Genomic DNA, 8895 nt, shown 5'->3' on the forward strand with positions numbered 1-8895 from the left:
ATAATGACCATAACCTTGCCCCTTGTCAGCTCTACTATACACCTGGGAATTCTGATCATTCACATGAACTTATAGGCCCATTGTCTGCCATCAGTTACTGTATTCTTTCATGCCTCAAGTCATAGCTGTATTTCCTCACCCTCACTTTGTGCTATGATTATCATGCCTATTATATTTTTTCTATTATAAGCTCAACAGTACACTTTTATAGTTGTTTTTTGCATTTTTCTTTTTAATCAGTTAAGGTAAGAGAAAAATATATTTATGCTACCTTGGCTGGTGGGTTTGAACCACCAGCCTTCTGGTTAGCAGTCAAATGCCTTAGGCACTATACCACCAGAGCTCCTTATAGTATATCTATCTACATAAGTACATTTACTACCCACTGCCATTGCGTTGATTCCAACTCATAATGATGCTATGGTCAGAGTAGAACTGCCCCATAGGGTTTCCAAGGCTAAAAATCTTTACAGAAGCAAACTGCCTTGTCTTTATCCCACAGAACATCTGTTGTTGTTGTTGTTGTTATTTGCCATTCAGTCGGACCCTACTCATAGCAACCCCTCCTTGGGTTTCTGAGGCAGTATCACTATGGAAGTAGATTGCCCAACCTTCCTTCCAAGGAGTGGCTGATGGGTTGTACTGCGAGCCTTCTGTTTAGCAGTCAAGTGCCTTAGCCACTATACTACCAGAGCTCCTACAGAACAACTGGTAAGTTCAAACGGCCAAACTTTCACTTAGCAGCCAATTACTTTAACTACTGCACCACCAGAGCTCCTTACTACGTTTACTAGTGCTCTTTATTTTTTTTAACATGGATTCAGGTTGCCATCTGGTACCATGTCTTTTCAGCTTGTAGAGCTTTCTATTTCTTATAACTCAGCTAACTATAAATTCTCTCAATTGTCTACCTTGTAATGTCTTACTTTAGTCTTCATTTCTGAAAAATAGTTTTGCTTGATGTATTAGTTTTCAATTACTATTTAAACTTAGCACCTTAAAACAGTAGCAGATATTAGTTCACTGGTTTCTGTACTTAAGTCAGAAGGCTGGGGATAGTAACTCTTGAGTCCTCTCTGAGAGCCTTGCAAAGCCTACAATCAATTACTGGCCAAGGCCTAAGGCCCAGGGTCCTCCTCTTCCAAGCTAACATGGCTGTGGGCAGAAGTCATTTTCTTGCAGCTGCAGACAACTTTCTTTTTCAAGGCCAGGGGAGGAAATTTTGTATTTAATGGAAGGCATAAATCCTTTTTTAAAGGGCTAGTCTGATTAGCTCAGGCCTACCCATGATAATCTCCCTTTTCATTAATTCAAAATCCCACTTACTAGGTATTTCATTTACATCTGCAAAATTCTTTACTTTTGCCATATAATGTAATAATTATGGAAGTGACACCCATGAAGTTCCACGTTCAATGAGAGCTGTGTACACCAGAGGGTAGGAATCTTGTAATTTATCTTAGAATTCTACCTACCATTGGATATAGAACTCTGTTCTTTTTTTTCCTTTCAGTAGTTTGAATATGCCATCCCACTGCTTTATGATTTCTATTTCTAGTGAGAAGTCAGCTGTTAATCTATTGTGAGGCTTCTGTATGTGATGAGTCACTTTTCTGTTGCTGTTTTCAAGACTTTCTGCTTGTCTTTGGCTTTCATCACTTTGTAATGTGTTTAGGTATGGATCTCTGTGTTTATCCTACTTGGAGTTATTGCGCTTCTTAGATGTGTTAGGTTGTTGTTGTGTTTGTTAGGTGCCATCAAATCAGTTCCAATTCATAGAATCCTTTCTACTCTTTACTGAACTAACATATAGCCCTTCAGTCCATCACAGGTAAGTGGGAGTTTCTCAGAGCCTACCGTTGCTGTGCTATTGCCTGGATCTTCCTGCTAAACTCCTGGTGGGTGTGTTGCTTCCCACACCTAATATCACAGCCTTGGGACTGCTGCAGTATTGGCCTTCCCTGGTTGTTCCTTTGAAATGGAACTTTTCTACATTCTACTCCCAGTCGTCAGCCCCCTCTAGCAGCAGTGGTGTGCATTTCCACAGCTTACCCTGCCCTGGTAGACGAACTGGTTCTGATGGAGCTGGGGATAGAGGAGGGGAATGGGAATAGTACTAGACTAAAACACTACAGACTTCCACTGATCTTACTTGAGTTTGAGTAGCTTTTCTTTGATAAACGCTTTTCAGTTCCTTATATGCTTCTGGTCAATTTCCAGAGTTCTGAATTGATTGTATTTGACATTTTTGTCCAGTTTTATCACTGATTTTTCAGGAAAGGGTTTGCCAAGCTTCATTCCAGCAGTCCCATCCTTAACTTCTTATTTTATACCTTTTTAGGTTCCACATTGTGAAGAGAAAGAGTCTTATTAATATTAGGCTTTTAATGTTAATGGTGTTCTGAAGCACTTTTATGCAATATTTAAATGTTTTTAAAAGCCTCTTAACCAACTATTACTTACTCTAATTTTTGCATTTAGCACCCATTTAAATAACGTGCATGTGCATATAACACACATAGGCATAGAAAACTGTTGTGTGAGGGGGTTGCACAGTTTGAAAAAAGTATACTGTACTTACTGTAAAAATACTGTACTTACTGTAAAAATATAATAATCTCCTTCACACAGTAGTTATTAAGATATTTATTAAATGCTCTTTTAGTAGAATTTTTAAGCTTCCTTCTCTTCCAGGACTTTTTTCTCTCCTTTTAAAATAATATTCCTCCCAATTATATCAATACCTATACTTCTGTCAGTCTTTCTATATTGCAGGGAATGAGAGCAAGAGGGATAAAAACTAGTGTTTATTTAATACCTGCTTGAATCAGATGCTGTTAATCATGTTGCTAGTTGTTCTTGTTAGCTGCCATTGAGTTGGCCCCTGAATCATAGCAACTCTATGTACAACGGAACAAAGTGCTACCTGGTCCCTACCAACCTCATAAGTGGAAGAGTGTTGGACTGCCGTGATCCATAGGGTTGTTATGGGCTTATTTTTGGAAGTAGACCACCAGGCTTTCTTCCTAATCCATCTCAGTCTGAAAGCTCTGCTGAAACATCATGGCAATATGCAAGACCCACTAACAAATGAATGGTTACTGCATATGAGGTGCATTGGCTGGGAAATGAACCCTGGTCTCTTGCATGGAAGGTGAAAATTCTACTACTGAATCACCACTCCCCCTATAGCGTGCCTTAAGAGTATGGACTTTGAAGTTGAACATAAGCAAAAATCCTCTCTCTGCCTATTAGTAAACATGGGGCATTGGGCAAATTATCTAACTCCTCTGTTTGTATTTCTTCAGCCATAAAATGAAATTTTGCAGGATTAAATGTGACATATAGGGGATAGTATTTACTCTACCTTAAGTATCCAATAAGTGATCATATATGTGAAGTAATAACAATTCCTGTTTAATTATTATTATAAAGACATTTGTGTTTCATTGATTATGCAAAAGCATTTGATTATGTAGATCATAACAAATTATGGGTAACATTGCAAAGAATGGGAATTCTAGAACATTTAATTGTGCTCATGAGGAACATGTACATAGACCAGGAGGCTGTTGTTCGAACAGAACAGGGGGATGCTGTGTGGTAGTTAAATTTGTGTGTCAACTTGACTGGGCCTGGTTGAGTGGCTGGGCAGCTGGTGGTAGATATTCCCCATGATGAGACTGGGAATTAACTTCATGGTGGGATCTACCACAAGCAGCTGGGTGACTGACAGCCTTTGGGATGCGGTCTGCTTCCTGTATGTAGGGAGAAGCCTTGGGGATAGTCTCTAGCTTATGGCACGCTTGGACCCTGCATATAGTCATGTCATTGACTTTGGAACTTACAGTGGACTTGAATTAATGATCTGCTGTGTGGTTTGGTAACATCAGGACTGTGCCTTTTTACTTATCAACCTTGGACTTGTCAGCCTCAGCAGCCAGCAGCTGTCTGAGTGAAGAAAAGCCTCTAGCTTCAGTGGGCCAAGAGCTGGAAACAGAGCTGAAGCCCAAGGCTGAGGGGCTTTCACCCAGCCCTTAGAGCAAGGTACTTTGAACTTGGACTTAAAGTCTCCAAATTGTAAGAATAAACTCCTGTTTGTTTAAGCCATCCCATTTATGGTATATATTCTTGTCAGAGAGGCACTAGGTAACCAGAGTATACTGCATGACTTAAAATCAGGGAGGGTGTGTGTCAGGGTTGTATCCTTTCACCATACATATTCAATCTGTGTGCTGAGCAAATAATCTGATATGCTGGATTATATGAAGAAGAATGCAGCATCAGGATTGGAGGAAGACTCAATAACAACCTGTAATATGCAGATGACACAATCTTCCCTGCTGAAAGTGAAGATGATTTGAAGTACTTACTCGTGAAACTTAAAAACTACAGTCTGCATTGTGGATTATACCTCAACATAAAGAAAATGAAAATCCTCAGAACTAGACCAGTAAGCAGCATTATGATAAATGGAGAAAAGATTGAAGTTGTCAAAGATTTCATATTACTTGGATCCTCAGTCAACATCCATGGAAGCAGCACTCAAGAAATCAAATGTTATATTGCACTGGGCAGATGTGCTGCAAAAGACCTCTTTAAAGTGTTGAAGAGCAAAGATGTCACTTTGAAGACTTCAGTACGCCTGACCCAAGCCACAGTATTTTCAGTCACCTCATATGTGTGTAAAAACTGGACAGTGAATAAGGAATACTGAAGAAGAGTTGATGCTTTTGAATTGTGTTGGTGAAGAATATTGAAAGTACTATGGACTGCCAGAAGAACAAACAAATCTGTCCTGGAAGAAATGTAGCCAGAATGCTCCATGAAAGCAAGAATGGCCAGACTTTGTCTCACCTACTTTGGTTGTGTTGTCAGAAGGGACCATTCCCTGGAGAAGAATATCACACTTGGTAAAGTTGGAAAGGCAGCGAAAAAGGGGAAGGTCCTCAACAAGATGGATTGACACAGTTGCTGCAATGATGGGCTCAAGTATAGCAAGGATTGTGAGGATGGTACACAACTGGGCAGTGTTCTGTTGTATTGTACATAGGGTTGCTGTGAGTTGGAATCGACTCAATAATACCTAACCGTAGAGCTAAGTGGTAGTATCTTCATTTTAAAGATGGTAAAACTAAGATTTAGAGAAGGAAAGTAGCTTGATAACAGTCATACTTGTGGTGCAGTGAATTACTTAGATGGCTTTCCTAGTCATAATTTTTGTGACTCTCACCAGATTACTGGTTGGAACTATGCAAATGTAAGGTGCTTATGGCCAAGGGGATTGTAAGCAATGGAATTAAGGTACATGGTACCCTTGTGGGGGTGGGCCCTTGAAAATAAGGTGTATGGAACTCTAATGTGGGAGTGGTTGGTTTTGTCATTATCCTAGGCTTAGAATGAACCATCCTAGAGACAGAAAGGGGAGATCTCACTGCCACTGAGAGAGAAGAGTTGGAGTGTAGTGTGTCCTTGGACCTGAGATCCCTGTGCTGGACCTCCTTGGCAGAGATGCCCTGGCAGAGAGACTTGGCTGAGAGTCAGTGGCAGAGGAACCAAGAAGCATGAAACAGAGTGGTACCCTTGCTGGCCCCAGAGTAAGAAACTGAGTGCCCTCAGGCAGGGGGCTTGATGGCGGAGTAGAATGCACCTAGGTACCTATTGGCAGAGCTAAAAGAGCTTTGTAACACTTGCCCGAGCAGGGCAGAGGCCAGGCCCAGAGGCCAAAGGCCAGTGAGGCATGTCTGAGGGTATGGCAGAGGGGAGACTTTTGACCGAAGAACTGTGCCCTGAGCATGTTTCTGAACCTGAGTTGTAGCCTGTAACTTCCCTAATAAATTCCATAATCGTGAGTATTGTCTGTGAGTTCTGTGTGGCCACTGCAATGGATTATTGAACCCAGCAGGGAAGTTGTGAGTGCTGTGGGAGGGACAATTGGTGTCAGAATTGGTAAAAAGGCTGGAGGGTGGCGCATCATAGGAATAAGCCTTGGGCTGTTGATAGTGACTTTTTTCCCCCTTGGGAGGTTAGAGGAAATCAGAAGATACTGCCTCCATGTCCTTTTTGCATTTGTTATTAAATGCCAGAGTCGGACATGAACTCAGACCTCTGGACTAAATTATCCATTCCATGCTGATTTCTGGTAGCATAGTGCCTAAGGCACTTGACTGCTAACCAGGAGGCTGGTGGTTCAAACCCACCAGCCACTCCTCGGAGGGAAGATTGGGCAATCTACTTCCGTAGTGATACCACCTCAGAAACCCAAGGAGGGGTTGCTATGAGTTGGGTCTGACCTGACAGCACATAACAACAACAACAAGAAGAAGCTGATTTCAGAATAAGAAATGGATTTCACAAGTTTGTGATTTACTCCTATTACGCTAAGTCTGCAATCATAACACAAAGCAAATATTACATGTATTTGCTTTTATTTTTTTCCCCCAGTGATAAAGCATGTTATAACCATTTTTGAACCTGGATTGTCAAAGGTACAACCTAATAACTATTTACCTTGACTTTGTTAAGTAAGTAGAAAAAACAGGGACTTAAAACTTTTCACACCCAGAGACGGGGTACTCTGGTGACATGGTGCCTAAGGCATTTGACTACTAACCAGAAGTCTGGCAGTTCAGTCCCACCAGCCACTCCTTAGAAGGAAGACTGGGCAATCTACTTCCGTAGTGATACCACCTCGGAAACCCACAGCAGGGTTGCTGTGAGTTATATTTGACTTGATGGCAGTGAGTTTGGTTTGTTTGTTTGTTTGTTTTTAACACCCAAAGATGAACATCCAAATGTAAATATTTTTTATACATAATAGCTTAAGAAGCCATTAAAAAAATTCTTAGAAAATTTTCTATTAATTTTAAAAACTCTACATAGCCTAAAAGATTATATATACATACACATCTTTACCATAATAATATACGTCCCAAATTACATACTGTGTTACACATGCTCCCCTCAAAATATTCCAGTATACTTAATTTGTATTTCTTTACCCTGATGGATCAATCCTTGTCTGTATTGTTGAACTTACTCTTCTTTGATGTCTTCTAATAGTTGTTAACTCTATTGTAAAGTCTGCTAAGGCAGGGACTTTGTTCATACACATGATATTTCTTTCACAGTGCAGTGTTCATGGTACATTCTCAATTAATGCCTTTTATAAAGGGAGCTCTGGTAGTGTAGTGCCTAAGGCATTTGACTGCTAACCAGAAGGCTGGTGGTTCTGTATACTTTGTAGTATTCTAAGCAATTTATCAATTTAATGGTTCATGAGACTTTATAAATAATATTTCTAAATAACATGTCTTAAAATATCTTATTTACCATACTTCCAAGTAGACCTTCAGGACTAGAAGTGAAGGATCTGGAATGATTTCCTTTTCTCACAAACTTTACAACTCAGGGCAGAGGGCAAGGAAGGGAATGGATGGGAAGAAAGGAGGCTAGGCAGAGTACTGAGAGAATCAGCTTAAATTATGAGGAAAATGACCAGAACACCCTGCTCTCCAGGCCTACCTCAAATACTGATTACATCTAACAGTGAAAGAAGGTGTGCTGCCAGAAAATTCTTTAAACTATGCTGATCTAATTATTTACATGTTGAAACCTTTGATGACAAGTTTCATTTCCTCTTGTCATCTGTGCTCTTAGCCATGGTTTACTATGTGGCTTCTTAGACAAAGAATTACTTTCCATTTCTAATAAAATGAAGATTTTTATGTTAGTGATTTGAGTACTGTCAGGCTATTAGAACAATAAACACTCTTTGTAGGGTTTTATGAAAGGAGTAAGATACTGTAATGGCATTGCTGTCAATCTGCAGATTAAAAACATGCATGTGTATAGTTTTTAATGCCATTGTCTAGTTGCTCTTATTATAGCTAATCACTCTGACTGGAAGAGTGACTGGAAGAGAAAAGAGTCTATTAATATATGTATCATTCATGTGATACATGAGAATTAGATTAATTAAACATCCTTTTTCATATTTTTTATAGTTTTCAGGTGATATTTGTGCTTTGGAAAAACACTTCAAGTTGGTTTTTTTAATACATAAACACCAAATCAAACTCATTGCCATGGAGTTGATTCCAACTCATAGTGATTTTTTTATATATAAAAACCAAACCAAACTCTTGCCATAGAATTGATTCCGACTCATAGTGACCCCCTTTGGGTTTCAGAGGCAATAAATCTTTACAGAAGTAGATTGCCCAGTCTTCCTTCTACAGAGTGACTGGTAGGTTTGAACCACCAACCTTCTGGTTAGTAGTCAAATGACTTAAGCACTATGCCACCAGAGCTCCTAATATAGATAGCAAAGTAATTCATACTCTCTATTCTTAGTTAAAGGAGTTCTGGTGGCACAGTGGATAAAGCATTGGGCTGCAAGCCGAACGGTCAACGATTTAAACCCACTGTCTGCTCTACAGAAGAAAGATGAGACAGTCTGTTTCTGTAAAGATTTGCAGCCTTAGAAACCTTATGGGGCAGTTCTTATCTGTCCTGTAGGGTCTCTATGACTCAACTAGGTGGCATTGACTCATTGGCATTGGGTTTGGTTCTCTTCTTTTTATTCTTAGTTAAAAGCTAATGTAAAGTTATTGTAAAAAGAGCAACTCAGTCTTTTACTTTATAATCTTGCCTTTGTATACAGCAGCAAAGCTTTAATATAGCTTATTTTATCAGGTTCTTATTCTCTTCCTAGATAGTTGAGAATGAATTAACTATTTGTTATTATCTAGGAACCTCAGCTATTCAAAACACAATTAAGAGCTAGTAAGTAGTATTGCCTTGGCAAGATGGCGGACTAGGCAGAAGGATTGCACAGACCCTCTTCAACAAAGAAAAGGGAAACCAATTAACACAGACACAGAAGATAATCTT

The 8895-nt window shown here is 39.6% G+C and overlaps 1 protein-coding gene across 1 annotated transcript in view; it reads left to right on the plus strand.

The window, feature by feature from the left end:
* SNX3 (sorting nexin 3) overlaps positions 1 to 8895 on the plus strand; it is a 70625-nt gene that overhangs the window by 22266 nt on the left and 39464 nt on the right. The gene's annotated exons all lie outside the window — the stretch shown is intronic.

Source organism: Orycteropus afer, unplaced genomic scaffold, assembly GCF_000298275.1.
Source record: "Orycteropus afer afer isolate SDZICR_OR568_19922 unplaced genomic scaffold, OryAfe1.0 scaffold00072, whole genome shotgun sequence".
Taxonomy (NCBI): domain Eukaryota; kingdom Metazoa; phylum Chordata; class Mammalia; order Tubulidentata; family Orycteropodidae; genus Orycteropus; species Orycteropus afer.